Here is a 15,134-nt window from a genome sequence, read left to right as displayed (position 1 = left end):
CTGTGGTGTTGGAGAAGACTCTTGAGAGTCCCTTGGATTGCAAGGAGATCCAACCAGTCCATTCTGAAGATCAACCCTGGGATTTCTTTGGAAGGAATGATGCTGAAGCTGAAACTCCAGTACTTTGGCCACCTCATGCAAAGAGTTGACTCATTGGAAAAGACTCTGATGCTGGGAGAGATTGGGGGCAGGAGGAGAAGGAGACTACAGGATGAGATGGCTGGATGGCATCACTGACTTGATGGACATGAGTCTGGGTGAACTCTGGGAGTTGGTGATGGACAGGGAGGCCTGGCGTGCTGTGATTCATGGTGTCGCAAAGAGTCAGACACGAATGAGCAACTGAACTGAACTGAACTGAGCTCAGTAGAAAATCTGATCTTGTGTGGCCTAAGTAAATATAGATTATATCTGCCCTGGTTTATGCTTTTCAAACTTGGTCAAGAATTTTATCAGAAGGAATTAATTTAGAATAATAAGGAGCTGATACAGAATATTTACTGAATTCAATGTAATTATATAATAATATTAATACATGTGTCTGTATTCCATTTCTTATACTGAAAAAGTTGATAAATTTTATTAGGAAAACTTAGTCTTCTAAAAAAAAAGGAAGGAGTACATCAAGGCTGCATATTGACACCCTGCTTATTTAACTTATATTCAGACTACATTATGTGAAGTGCCTGGCTGGATGAAGTGTAAGCTGGAATCAAGATTGCCAGGAGAAATATCAATAACCTCAGATACGCAAATAATATCACCCTTATGGCAGAAAGTGAAGAGGAACTAAAGAGACTCTTGATGAAAGTGAGAGAGGAGAGTGAAAAAGCTGGCTTAAAACTCAACATTCAGAAAAAAAGATCATGGCATCTGGTCCCATAACTTCATGGGAAATCAATGGAAACAGTGACAGACTTTATTTTCTTGGGCTCCAAAATCACTGCAGATTGTGACTGCAACCATGAAATTAAAAGATGCTTGCTCCTTGGAAGAAAAGCTATGACAAACCTAGATAGCACATGAAAAAGCAGAGACGTTACTTTGCCCACAAAGGTCTATCTAATCAAAGCTATGGTTTTTCCAGTAGTCATGTGTGGATGTGAGAGTTGCACCATAAAGAAAGCTGAGCACTGAAGCACTGGTGCTTTTGAACTGTGGCGTTGGAGAATACTCTTGAGAGTCCTTTGGACTGCAAGGAGATCAAACCAGTCAATCCTAAAGGAAATCTGTCCTGAACATTTATTGGAAGGACTGATGCTGAAGCTGAAACTCCAATACTTTGGCCACCTGATGTAAAGAACTGATTCACTGGAAAAGACCCTGATGCTGGGAAAGATTGAGGGCAGGAGGAGAAGGGGACAACAGAGGATGAGATGGTTGGATGGCATCATTGACTCCATGGACATTAGTTTGCGCAAGCTCTGGGAGTTGGTGATAGACAGGGAAGCTTTGTATGCTGCAGTCCATGGGGTCACAAAGAATCGGGCATGACTAAACTGAGACAATCTTCCAAAGTATCTATTAGCCAGTCAATTTAACATTATCTATGTCCTTAATCAGAGAAGGCAATGGCAACCCACTCCAGTACTCTTGCCTGGAAAATCCCATGGTCAGAGGAGCCTGGTAGGCTGCAGTCCAAGGGGTCGCTGAGAGTCAGACACGACCAAGTGACTTCCTACTTTCACTTTCCATTTTCATGCATTGGAGAAGGAAATGGCAACCCACTCCAGTGATCTTGCCTGGAGAATCCCAGGGACAGGGGAGCCTGGTAGGCTACCGTCTATGGGGTCGCACAGAGTCGGACACAACTGAAGTGACTTAGCAGCAGCAGCAGCATGTCCTTAATTATGATAAAATCAGCTTATCATCAGCTAGCTTACCCTCTTTCTCTATCCTAATGAGGATACAATTAGCTTTTGTCAGTAACAGAACTTTCCAGAGGCAAGAAATCAAAATGCAGTAACAGAAAGAAGTTGCTTGTAGAAAATCTCTGTTTATCCTCCTTTTTTATTTTCTTAAGGGATCAGCTTTGCAGTTTCTAAAAGAATATAGTAACATATTTATGTCTCCCTGTATTTGTTTTTATACTAGTTGGATTCTGATACATCAGACCTTAGCCTAGTCAGAAGCAGAAGTAGATGTTTTTCTGGAATTCTCTTGAGTGTCCAAGAGTCTCCAGTGGAGGCCTAGGTCTACAGTGGCCCACCATGGGTTCAGGGGATCTGACTACAACAGTCCTGGGAGCAGCAGCGTGCTGGCATAAGTCCTTTTGAAGGAGGTGTCATACTACAGGGAGGGAACACAGCCCCACCCATCAGCAGAAAATTAAAGATTTACTGAGCATGGCCTTGCCCACCAGAGCAAGACCCAGTTTTCCCCACAGCCAGTCCCTCCCATCGGGAAGCTTCCACAAGCCTCTTATCCTTATTCATCAGAGGACAGACAGAATGAAAACCACAATCACAGAAAACTAACCAAACTGATCACATGGATCACAGCCTCATCTAACTCAATGAAACTATGAGCCATGCCATGTAGAGCCACCCAAGATTGATGGGTCATGGTGGAGAGTTCTGACAAAATGTGGTCCACTGGAGAAGGGAATGGCAAACCACTTCAACATTTTTGCCTTGAGAACCCCATGAACAGTATGAAAGTACATTTAGGCAATTTTAAAAATGTCCTCTGGGATAGTTCTGAATGAATAATGACCTTAACCTTTTTCAATTGGCTTTCTAGTGCCAAAGACTATCTTTTCCCTGTTCTAAATGCAACAAATATTTATTGAGCACATTGCTACTTGTAAGTCATTTAGCAGATATTGTGTAGATAGATTAAAACCCCCTGAATCTAGATTCAATTTATGATTATATCAAAGCTTTATTTTATTAGAAATGATGTCAGGTATTACAATACTATACTATATTAATCTATATATTATATATACATTATACTATATTTATGTAATATTATATTATGTGCATTATCATATGTATCCTCACAGCAAATAAAGTTGATATTATCTCTTGTTGGAGTAATGAGGACACTGATTAAGAAAGGAACATAAACATGTCTTAATTTTTACTGCTAGTAAATAGCAGAGTTCATACATCCTGGTCATTCTTACTGCAAGTCCAGTTCCCCTTCTAAAATCTACCTGTCAACAACAAGAAATGGTCTATGTGAAAATAGACTAATCCAAATAGTTGCCTGCTCATGCAGAAGGATCTATATAACTAATATTTTTCATACTCAGAATTGGCAGTTTTTTATATTTGTTGTCTCTTCCTCTTCCTCATATTCTCCATTTGTGGGCCTTCATCAGCCCTCTTTTGTTATGCCAATACACTTTTTCCTTTACAGAGTGTCATCAATTTATATAATTCATCTCCTATATTTTTAGATGTGAGAGCTAAATTATATCTATATATCTATATATATCTATATATATCTATATATATATACATAATTTGTCCTGGTTATGTTTTTCAAAATTGGTCAGGAACTTATATATATATATATATGTGTGTGTGTGTGTGTGTGTGTGTGTGTATGTGTATCTTGCAAGTATTCTCTTTTCCATTTCCATCTGCCAAGTCTACTTTTAGTTCCATTATCATATTAATCTTAAGGTTTAAAGATAAATTTATATATTCTCACTAAAACCCACATCTTCCTAATTTATATTTTAATGAATCCTTTGAATACTTTCTCTTTCCCCAGACTCAATCTTTTGGTCCATCTGTGATTTTTTTCTCTCATCCCTACATTCAGTCAGTTAAAAACTTATCCTTCACAGGGGCTTTTGCCTTTTTTTCTATTCTCTGTCAACCTCATTACTAAAATTCTATCCCTTATGATATCAATTCCAAACTTTTGTTGTAGCTTTCATTCTTTGCTTTCTGTATGACATTGCTTACATTTTTTGATTGAATATATAGACATTTCATATATAATAAGTGACATGCACATTACTTTATATTCTTAACATTCCTATTCCTGCTTATTTCCTGCTATGTCTTAAAGCAATAAAAAACAAAAGCATTAGTCCTACATCAAATGTTCAATTACTCTTTTCTAAATATCCCTCAAATTCCCATTCTCCCTTTGAGCATAGTATTTTATCATCTAGATTGTCCTTACATACCCGTTGAATGTCCACCTGTTTGGTTAGAATAAGATAAAATTTGAAAAAACTCTGATGCTGGGAATGATTGAGGGCAGGAGGAGAAGGGGATGACAGAGGATGAGATGGTTGGATGGCATCAATGGACATTTTATTAGGAATGATGCCAAGTATTACAATACTATATTAATCTATGTATTATATATATATTATACTATATTTATGTAATATTATATTATGTGCATTATCATATGTATCCTCACAGCAAATAAAGTTGATATTATCTCTTGTTGGAGAAATGAGGACAATTGAAATGAGTAAATGACGGAATGGACGTGCTGCTGCTGCTGCTAAGTTGCTTCAGTCGTGTCCGACTCTATGTGACCCCAGAGACGGCAGCCCACCAGGCTCCCCCGTCCCTGGGATTCTCCAGGCAAGAACACTGGAGTGGGCTGCCATTTCCTTCTCCAATGCATGAAAGTGAAAAGTGAAAGTGAAGTTTCTCAGTTGTGTCCTACTCTTAGCGACCCCATGACTGCAGCCTACCAGGCTCCTCCATCCATGGGATTTTCCAGGCAAGAGCACTGGAGTGGGGTGCCCTTGCCTTCTCCACAATGGACATGAGATTGAGTAAATTCCAGGAGTTGGTGACGGACAGGGAAGCCTGACGTGCTGCAGTCCATGGGGTCGCAAAGAGTCAGACATGACTGAGCAACTGAACTGAACTGAAGATAAAATTTAATGATTTTACTTACTAGTTTGTAACATTGTTCATCACTTTCAGAGCTCAGTAATTTTTTTTGTCTTGTGTTACTATTCTCACTCCACGAACTAATCAGCAAGCCTACCATATTCTGCCTGGGACCCACACTTCTGGACTTTTTAGACTGGCTTCTCATATACAGTAGTTAGACTATAAATATCAGTATGGTTAATAAACTTTTAACCTGATGACTTTCTGGAGACCAATTGAACAATACAATGGATTATCTTTCACATCAAAATTGTACTTCAGGGAGCCCTTAGAGCATTGTATTATGTTATTGAAAAATAGGAACCAACCTAGTATTCTACATGAAGTAGTGGTAGAGGAAAAGTCTTGTTAGAACATTTTTGATCTACTTATACATTCAAATTCAAATTAATTGGGAACAACCGTAGAATTATATTTAATGCCATGGAATAATATGCACAAATTAGAATGGAGGAAGAGAAATATGTTATAAGAAAGTAGGCTTTTTTGTTTGTTTGCTTGTTTGTTTTAAGAATGTGTGGTAGACCACAATTCCTATTTATCCTTCTGGAAACTCACCCCCTTTTAATTATTTTTGGCTTTGAGAATTGATTTGGCTGATAAAATGTGAGGGAAAGTGATGTGTGTCATTCCCAGGTAAAAGTATTTAAAATGTAAGACGTTTTTTTCTTTTTTGTGTGTGCTCTTCTACACCCAGGAGTCCTGAAGATCTGTGCTTACGTGGTGGCATCATTAAGTGGTGGTGCATCTATCAGATTAGGGTTCTGAATGATTACACTTTGCTTTTCACTGTACTATTCAGTTATGAAAATATGGGCAGGTATTTCAGGAACTGCTCATGTGAGATATAATTATACAACAAATATGTTAATAATTCAGACTGGTTTTTATATTAACAACATTAAATTTTAAAAAGTAGCAAACAGGCCAAGTGCATGTTGGCAGAGGTAGTGAGGGATGGGCAAATCACCAGTTGTTAGAATTACAGATTTGCAATATATTTAGGAAGACATCTAGCTCAACTGCTTTCAAATGAAGAAATAGAAAATCATATAAAGTGTGGGTAAAAGCAGAGACAAGAATCTTATTTTCTTGCCTTCTAACCCTGTGTACTTCCTGCCACCAAAGGAATCACATTTCCTCTCAATTTAACTTTTGTCTAGCATTTTATCCAGTCTAATTAAAATTGTGTTGTGACAGTCATCACAAAAGTAGGCTAAATGGATTAGATAATTAGCAGCATACTTCAGTAATAGGTACTAACTTTCACTTCATGGTTAATTGTAACATGGTTTTCAAAACACAGACCATTGACTATTATTAATCCATCAAGACTATTTGAGTGCCTAATGTGCTAGGCATTGGGCTGGGGAGGAGCCTAAATAAATAAATAAATACCCTCCCCCTCAAGGCATCCTCAGTCTAATGGAGAATAAAAGAAACATCCATAATAAAGTGCTGTATGTAATGCTCTTTCAGAGTACATTTCAACATTTGGGGACACAGAGGAGAGGCTGGTTCTAAAAAGATGTTTTAAAGGAGAGACTAATTGAACAGATATTTGAAGCATGACTAAGAGGAGTTTTCTAGGTATACAAGGGGAGGAAATGTGTTTTGAGGGCCCAAAGTATGCAGGGGCATTGAAACATTGGAATGTATGGTAAGGACCTAACAGAAACAGAAGAGATTGAGAAGGGGTGGCAAGAATACACAGAAGAACTATACAAAAAAGGTCTTTATGACCCAGATAACGACAAAGGTGTGGTCACTCACCTAGAGCCAGACATCCTGGAGTGTGAAGTCAGGTGACCCTTAGGAAGCATGACTACGAACAAAGCTAATAAAGATAATAGAATTCCAGTTGAGCTATTTCAAATCCAAAGGATGATGGTGTTAAAGTGCTGTATTCAATATGCCAGCAAATTTGGAAAGCTCAGCAGTGGCCACAGGACTGGAAAAGGTCAGCTTCATTCCAATCCCAAAGAAAGACAATGTCAAATAGTGTTCAAATTACCATTAGTTCAGTCGCTCAGTCGTGTCCAACTCCTCACGACCCCATGAATCGCAGCACGCCAGGCCTCCCTGTCCATCACCAACTCCCGGAGTTCACTCAGACTCACGTCCATCGAATCAGTGATGCCATCCAGCCATCTCATCCTCTGTCGTCCCCTTCTCCTCCTGCCCCCAATCCCTCCCAGCATCAGAGTCTTTTCCAATGAGTCAACTCTTCACATGAGATGGCCAAAGTACTGGAGTTTCAACTTTAGCATCATTCCTTCCAAAGAAATCCCAGGGCTGATCTCCTTCAGAATGGACTGGTTGGATCTCCTTGCAGTCCAAGGGACTCTCAAGAGTCTTCTCCAACACCACAGTTCAAAAGCATCAATTCTTCGGCGCTCAGCCTTCTTCACAGTCCAACTCTCACATCCATACATGACCACAGGAAAAACCATAGCCTTGACTAGACGGACCTTTGTTGGCAAAGTAATGTCTCTGCTTTTGAATATGCTATTAAATTGTGCTTATTTCACATGCTAGCAAGGTTATGCTCAAAATCCTTCAAGTTAGGCTTCAACCATATGTGAACTGAGAACTTCCAGATGTTCAAGCTGGATTTAGAAAAGGCAAAAGAATGACAAATCAAATTACCAACATGCACTGGATCATGGAGAAAGCAAGGGAATTCCAGAAAAACACCTACTTCTGCTTCTTGACTACTCTAAAGCCTTCCACTGTGTGGATCACAACAAACTGTTGAAAATTCTTAAAGAAATGGGAATACCGGACCATCTTACCTGCCTCTTGAGAAACCTGTATGCAAGTCAAGAAGCAACAGTTAGAACTGGACATGGAACAAGGGCCTGGTTCAAAATTGGAAAAGGAGTACATCAAGGCTGTATATTGTCACCCTGTTTATTATTTAACTTATATGCAGAATACATTATGCAAAATGCCAGGCTAGGTGAGTCACAAGCTGGAATCACAAGCAAGATTGCCAAGAGAAGTATCAACAACTTCAGATATACAGATATTACCACTCTAATGACAGAAAGGACAAAGAGCTAAAGAGCCTCTTCATGAGGATGAAAGAGGACAGTGAATAAAACACTGGCTTAAGACTCAACATTAAAAAAAACTAAGATCATGGCAACTGGCCCCATCACTTCATGGCAAATAGAAGGGGAAAAATTGGAAGCAATGACAGCTTTTAATTTCTTGGACTCAAAAATTACTGTGGATGGTGACTGCAGCCATGAAATTAAAAGACAGTTGTTCCTTGGAAGAAAAGCTATTACAAACCTAGACAGCTTATTAAAAAAAACAGACATCAGTTTGCCAACAAAGGTCCATCTAGTCAAAGCTATGGTTTTTCCAGTTGTCCTGTGTGGATATGAGAGCTGGACCATAAAGAAGTCAGAGCACTGAAGAAATTGATGCTTTCAAATTGTAGTTCTAGATAAGACTTTTGAGAGTCCCTTGAACTGAAAGGAGGTCAAACAAGTCAATCCTAAAGGAAATCAACCCTGAATATTCATTCGAAGGACTGATTCTGAAGCTGAAGCTCCTATACTTCGGCCACCTGATGTGAAGAGCTGACTTATTGGAAAAGACCTTGGTGCTGGAAAAGATTGATGGTAAAAGGAGAAGTGGACAGCGGAGGATGAGATGCGATTAGATAGCATCACCACCCCAATGGATATGAATTTGAACAAACTCTACACATTAGTGGAGGACAGAGGATGCTGGCTCACTACAGTCCATGGGGTTGCACAGAGCCAGACACAACTTAGGGACTAAACACCAACAATAATAGTACACCTGTCAAGAAACAAGTATGGCAGAAAATGAGACAAGGAATTAAAACAGGATCATAGTCTATACTAAAATTCAGTGTAAACCTTTTGTTTCTTAAAGAGTGAATCACCCCAACTACAAGTCAGATTTAAAAACATTTTATTAACTTTGTATTTTATGTTAAAATGAAAGTGAAGTCTCTCGGTCCTGTCCGACTCTTTGCGACCCCATGGATGGTAACCTACCGAGCTCCACGGTCCATGGGATTTTCCTGGCAAGAATTCTGGAATGGGCTGCCATTTCCTTCTCCAGGGGATCTTCCCAACCCAGGGATCGAACCCGGGTCTCCTGCGTTGCAGACAGACGCTTTACCGTCTGAACCACTAGGGAAGCCCATTAACCATGTTTTGACAGTTTCAGGTAGATAGTAAAGGAATTCAGCCATACATATACATGTATCCATTCTTCCCCAAACTCCCCTCCCATCCAGGCCACCACATACCACTGAGCAGAGTTTCCTGTTAAATAAAGAATTTTGAATATTTTACTGCATTGACACTGAACATTGAATTTAAAAATAATGACTTTTTTGGATAAATGGACAAACTGGCAGATGAGTATCAAAATTTTGTCATAAAACAATAATGTTTAATGCCATGCATGAACAAGAGTAGATCTTAACTGTTCCTATTACACATGAAAAGTGGTAACTATGTGAGGCGATGTGTGTGTTAATTAACTTGATTGTGGTAATAATTTTATAATGTGACACATGTTAAATCATCGTGCTATTATTGGTTAGTCACTAAGTCATGTCTGACTCATCCTGTAGACCTTAAAAAATCTTGTTGTATAACTTAAATGTATACTTTAAAAATAAACAAAAAAAAGACACACATAAGAACAAAGTATATCAGTGAAAGTTGCATTTTAAAAAATTGCATATTATGTAAACAACTACTATGGCAAACTGATTTCATTGTAGTTATTTTAATAATTTTGGCTATGATGAACTGCATAAATGGCATTGCATAAGATTTATAATTCTCATGTACCAGATAAAATTTGTAACATCTACTATTGTAGATCTTTATTGTGTATGTGTGTGTGTGTGTAGGAAGCTGAAATCAATTATTTTAAGTATCTAGCCATTAAATTCCATAATTCCATTTTTAATTTATCTGAATTCTTGAGAATACCTAGCAAGAACATGATAATTCCATCTGAAATAGGAGCTGACCAATCTTGATTCTTTGCTTCAAGTAAGGATCAGCTTCCCTATGACCTCAGAGCCACATGAGAAAGGAGGAAAAACAGATCCATTAGAACTTAGTGTGGGGGAGGAATCAGAGAGGGAGGCAGTGAACCTTACTCCTTCCCTTTGAATGTCTCAGAATGATGTGTTAGACGAAAATACAGTGATATAAGCACAAAGGGCTTTAAGGAGATTTAATTTTGTTGTTCCCTTTCTCTAATGAGGCACTTGGGTAGTTTCCATTTTGCTTTAGATGTCTGGGGAAACTTTTGTTGCTATTTTTTGCTAATTATACATAATACAATGGTTGTTTTCCCCATTTATTTGTTTTTACCCTTTCCTCACTACAATGCTCTTAAATATTTATACATATTATAATTCAGCTTAAAGTCATCATCATGATACAACACAATAATCTTGACAATGTAAATCCTACTCCTGGTTTTAGGGAAGAAAATCAGAAACAATCAGGTACTGTAGAGATAGTTATGAAGAAACAGTTCTAGCTTTGCTTAAATTAAAAGAGACAAGCCAGAAAAAGTATCTAAAAGCATGAGCCAATATGAGCGCTGGGTAAGTAAAAATTGTTTGAAAACCATGCTAAGATATGTGCTTCTTGCTCAGCCTTTCCCTTCTTTCTCAGCTACAATAGCTTTGTATATTCCCTCAGCACTTTGTGATCCCTTTATCATGGCATTTGCATTATTGAATTTTAATTTGTTATTAATTGGCTTCTAGAAATCAGGTCCTACTCTTATTCTTCTTAACATTTGACACAAAGTGAGTGTTTTGCAAAAGACTGTTGAAGGAATGAATGAAGAGATGTATGTACAATCATTATAAAGCAGGTGAATTGTTTGAGTGAATTATCTGAAAAAGATGATTCACTTTATGAGTTATTTCTCCTTTATATGATTTGGACTGGAATGCAGGTATTATATTTTCTCTCTGATATTTTGTAGGTATAATTTTGAAAACTGCTTTTTACAAAAGAAATTTTTGAAGCTCTTATGAAATAATCTGGGCACATGCCAGATTGAATTGGTAACTGTTAATAGATGCTACTATTAATACCATGATAGTGTAGAGCTCATATATATCTATGAGAACACCTCAAATCCTGAGTATAAAATTGTACATAAGTTTTGGACTTTATTAGTATATTATTAACATCTTATTATCTAAGCATTTTATTAGTATAAGTAATTATGGCAAAAACCATCAAGGAATGTAGCTACTATGACCTGTTTGTCCCTCTGATTTTTGTTTAATAACTGAAAGTTTGTACCTCTCATTCCTTTTCACCTGTTTCACCCACCCCCTCCTCTCTGGCAACCACCAGACAAATTTTATATCTGAATAAATAATCATTATAATAATATTAATACTAGTTCTAGGAATTTTTATTAATAATAAAGTGTGTTCTTTTTATATCAACACCCTTTGGGCAATAATCTACATCTAAATCTGATTTTTGTTTACAATTGTTTTTGTTTTCTACTCACGAGGCACGTTTCTTCAAACTCAGTACTCCAGGCAGCAGAATATATTGAAGGATCTATGGCAAATTTTAGATGAAATAGCTTGATCCAGTGCAAGTTTCAGAAAATAATAGGGATTGTAAAAATGAAAAAGGAGGAGAGAGGCTGAGTGAAGATTTTATAAGGCATAAAAAGCAAACTTGTCATGTCATTAGGCTGGGGGAAGTGTCTGATTTTTAAGTGGCCTCAATAAGTATTGTTATATGCACTTGTGTTTATTAATATATTATCAATTAATATTTTGGTAAAATTAAGATATGTGATTAATTAGCATTGAGATGTACCTTTAAAAGTGTTCTTTTTTAGCATATCTATAAAATTTAGCAGATGGGTGGCCAGCTAAGTGATATATGACCTGCCTTCCTTGGAACTAAGGCATTGGCAGGGTTTCTTTAACCATGTATGTTCCAAAGCTATCTCTTATAGCACCTAAAACTATCCCAAAATAGATTTGCAGTTGTTTATGGATATAATGTGAAGTCACTAAAACGGTGCTACTGTGGTTAAAATTCAGGATTTTATGTCACACTTACTGAGTGCACTTGAGATCATTTTTTCATTGCACATAAGTTCTCTGATATAAAATTAGCTTTTATTTTCATGTAATTGCTTTCAGCCTTAAAATGTATGGCATAGGAGAGAGTAGTAGGCTATCTGATCTGAAATGGAGGCACAAAGGAGGTCTATCATGGAAGCTAGTCCTTCTGTGATTAAGCTAGTCCTTCTTGGGTTCACTTGTCAGTGTTAACTCCCTAGGTCCAGAGATACTTCCTATGGTTGTTCAGGCTTCACCTCTTTCAAAAGCATCTAGCAGAGAAGGAGAGCTGAGATACCACCATGCTCAACATGCTAGGCCCTGCATTCTGGGGTGATGCTTCATCAGCTATAGGAAAGGACTGTCATTCCTCCAGATTATCCTTCCAGATTGGGCATCTTTTTGCATTTTAGCTGCCTGTGGAGGAGGCTTTCCTTTTTCACATAAATTGTTTTCACATCTGTTGCCTTACTTTCCATCATTCCAGCAGGAAATCTACTTTTACTTCCTTTGAAGGCTGCTAACACTTACTCTGCTTCTTGGGGTTCCTCTCACTCATGAGTCAAGCATCATCTCCTGTAGCCTCCACTTTCTCAGGCTATGTTACAGGAGAAACTTTTCAGTCAGTCTCATCTGAAATTAAATGCCACTTTTGTTTCTTATTTATTATTCAACTCAAGGACAAGTTGAGTCATTTAAGCCTCAATTTCCTCTTCTACAAAATAAACAGAATAGTTCCAGTGTATAAAGTCATGGGATAAAGTGAAAATAATTCATGTCAGTGAGAAGCAGATGTGTAACACATAGAAGATTCTCTCTCTCTCTCTCTCTCTCTATATATATATATATATATATATATGTATATATTCTTTTCCTTCCCCATTTGCTACCACCCAACCTGTGCATTTGTTTTTATTTTGTTGTTTTCTAGTATTGAGACTACAAATAATGACAAAAGGAGTCTCAGAGTTCTAAAAATTCTTTTAAGTATTAATGATTCCATGCTTCCTGCCTCCTGATTTCCTTTTAAACAGCCAACAGTGGCTCTAAGACCATTCACCTCTTGAATTTTATTCCTGAATATCCACTCCATCAAACCATTTCTTCTCTTGTCACTTGTCTTCCCTGCCTAAATAAGTAATGGAACTCAGAGCCCAGGATCCCTAATCATTGAAGCTAGACTCTAGCCTAAGTCAAATTACATTTCTTACTAATCTTAGGATGGTTGTTTAACACTTTGTTTCTTTGCCCCATGAATTGAGAATAACAAATATTTACGCCTTGAATCATTATAAGTATTGAGTCTACACATGAAAGACATTTAGTGAAATGCCGTGCAATAAGTGAATTCTCTGTTTGTTGCTTATTATCATTTTATACCTCATTCCTTCAGAAAACCCACCTGCCCAGTGGTAGAATTTAGTCTAACCTAGGGAAATTTTCCCAAAATATATTCTTCAGAAGCATTGTTAAAAGTATTGCTGATTAGACACTTCCCTTGGGGTCCAGTGGTCAGGACTTTTTGCTGCTAATGCAAGCAGTATGGTTTGGATCCCTGGAGGGGAAACTAAGATTCCACATGCCTTGCAGCATGGCCAAAATTTTTTTTTTTTTTTAAAGTATTGCTGGTTAAAATTTACACACACAACACACACATACATTTGGGGAAAACTGACTTAAAAATATCTATATACGTTTATCATCCATCTTGGATAAATTCTCAGATCTTTTAATATGCTAGTGTGCATTAGTAGGTATAGAGCTCACTGCATGTCTTTTTACTAATTTACTCACAAGACAATTTTTTTCCTTATAACTCACTTCTGGTAAAGACTTTCCAAATCTCTTTCATTTTTTAATCCTAATGTTACCTGTCCTTCTTTTGACAATCAGAAGTCAATAAGCTTGGCATCTTTAAGACTTCCTATGATAAATTGTTCTGACTCCACAATCTTTTATTATTAAAAAAGACAAGGCTTAACATACTAAAATAGCCAAAGAACTCCAAAGACTGTGAGCCCATTATAACTTGACCTCCATTGCTGCCACCTCACTTGCTTAGGATGGCCATTTCAAATGAACATAATAAAGATTGTGAAATAAGTCTTTTAACATTTTATTTGTTTCTAGATAGCATGGCCATAAACCTCATAGAATTTCACTTAATTACAAATTTAATACAATTTAAAAAATAGTAGCAAACTTTTACATGGTATTTATTATATACTGGCAGGGAAGGGCATAACATACATTAAATTATTTAATTTCTACCAACCCTCTTGAGGATATTATTTGTGTTCCTATTTTATGGATGATAGAACTGAGGCACTGAGGAATTTGCTGAAGTTCACACTACTTTGATGTAATCATTCTGAAATTTGAACCTGGGAAATAAATCTAATTTTAGATCAATGTTCTTAATCCTAAAATTGAAACTGTAATGAAAACTGCTAGCTTCAATGAACTGACTATGGAAATCAAAAGCAAAACTATTTACAATGACACTGATACTATATATTTATATAACTGAAGCTAGTTTGAAATACTCCGAGAGATGATCACATTGAAAAAGAATACTCCCATACTATATATTTATATAACTGAAGCTAGTTTGAAATACTCCGAGAGATGATCACATTGAAAAAGAATACTCCCATACTATATATTTATATAACTGAAGCTAGTTTGAAATACTCCGAGAGATGATCACATTGAAAAAGAATACTCCCATACTATATATTTATATAACTGAAGCTAGTTTGAAATACTCCGAGAGATGATCACATTGAAAAAGAATACTCCCATACTATATATTTATATAACTGAAGCTAGTTTGAAATACTCCGAGAGATGATCACATTGAAAAAGAATACTCCCAAAAGCTCAGTGGCTTTTGCTGTCTATGGAATTTAGTATCTTGATTCCATTTTTTTTGAACCTGAAAAAAGGAGTAAGATACTGCATAGTGGGTGTAGAAAAAGTAAAGTGGAAGTACATCGATCTTTAACCATATGATCAGACTTTAGATTTCAAATTCCAGTACTGCAGTTTATTGCCTGCATGCCTTTGCACTAGTTACATACTTTTTAAATGTGTAGTTTCTCCATCCATAAATTTGTGATTAA

This window comes from Bison bison, unplaced genomic scaffold, assembly GCF_000754665.1.
Source record: "Bison bison bison isolate TAMUID 2011002044 unplaced genomic scaffold, Bison_UMD1.0 scf7180017864376, whole genome shotgun sequence".
In the NCBI taxonomy this organism is placed as follows: Eukaryota; Metazoa; Chordata; class Mammalia; order Artiodactyla; family Bovidae; genus Bison; species Bison bison.
This window is presented reverse-complemented; position numbering follows the sequence as displayed.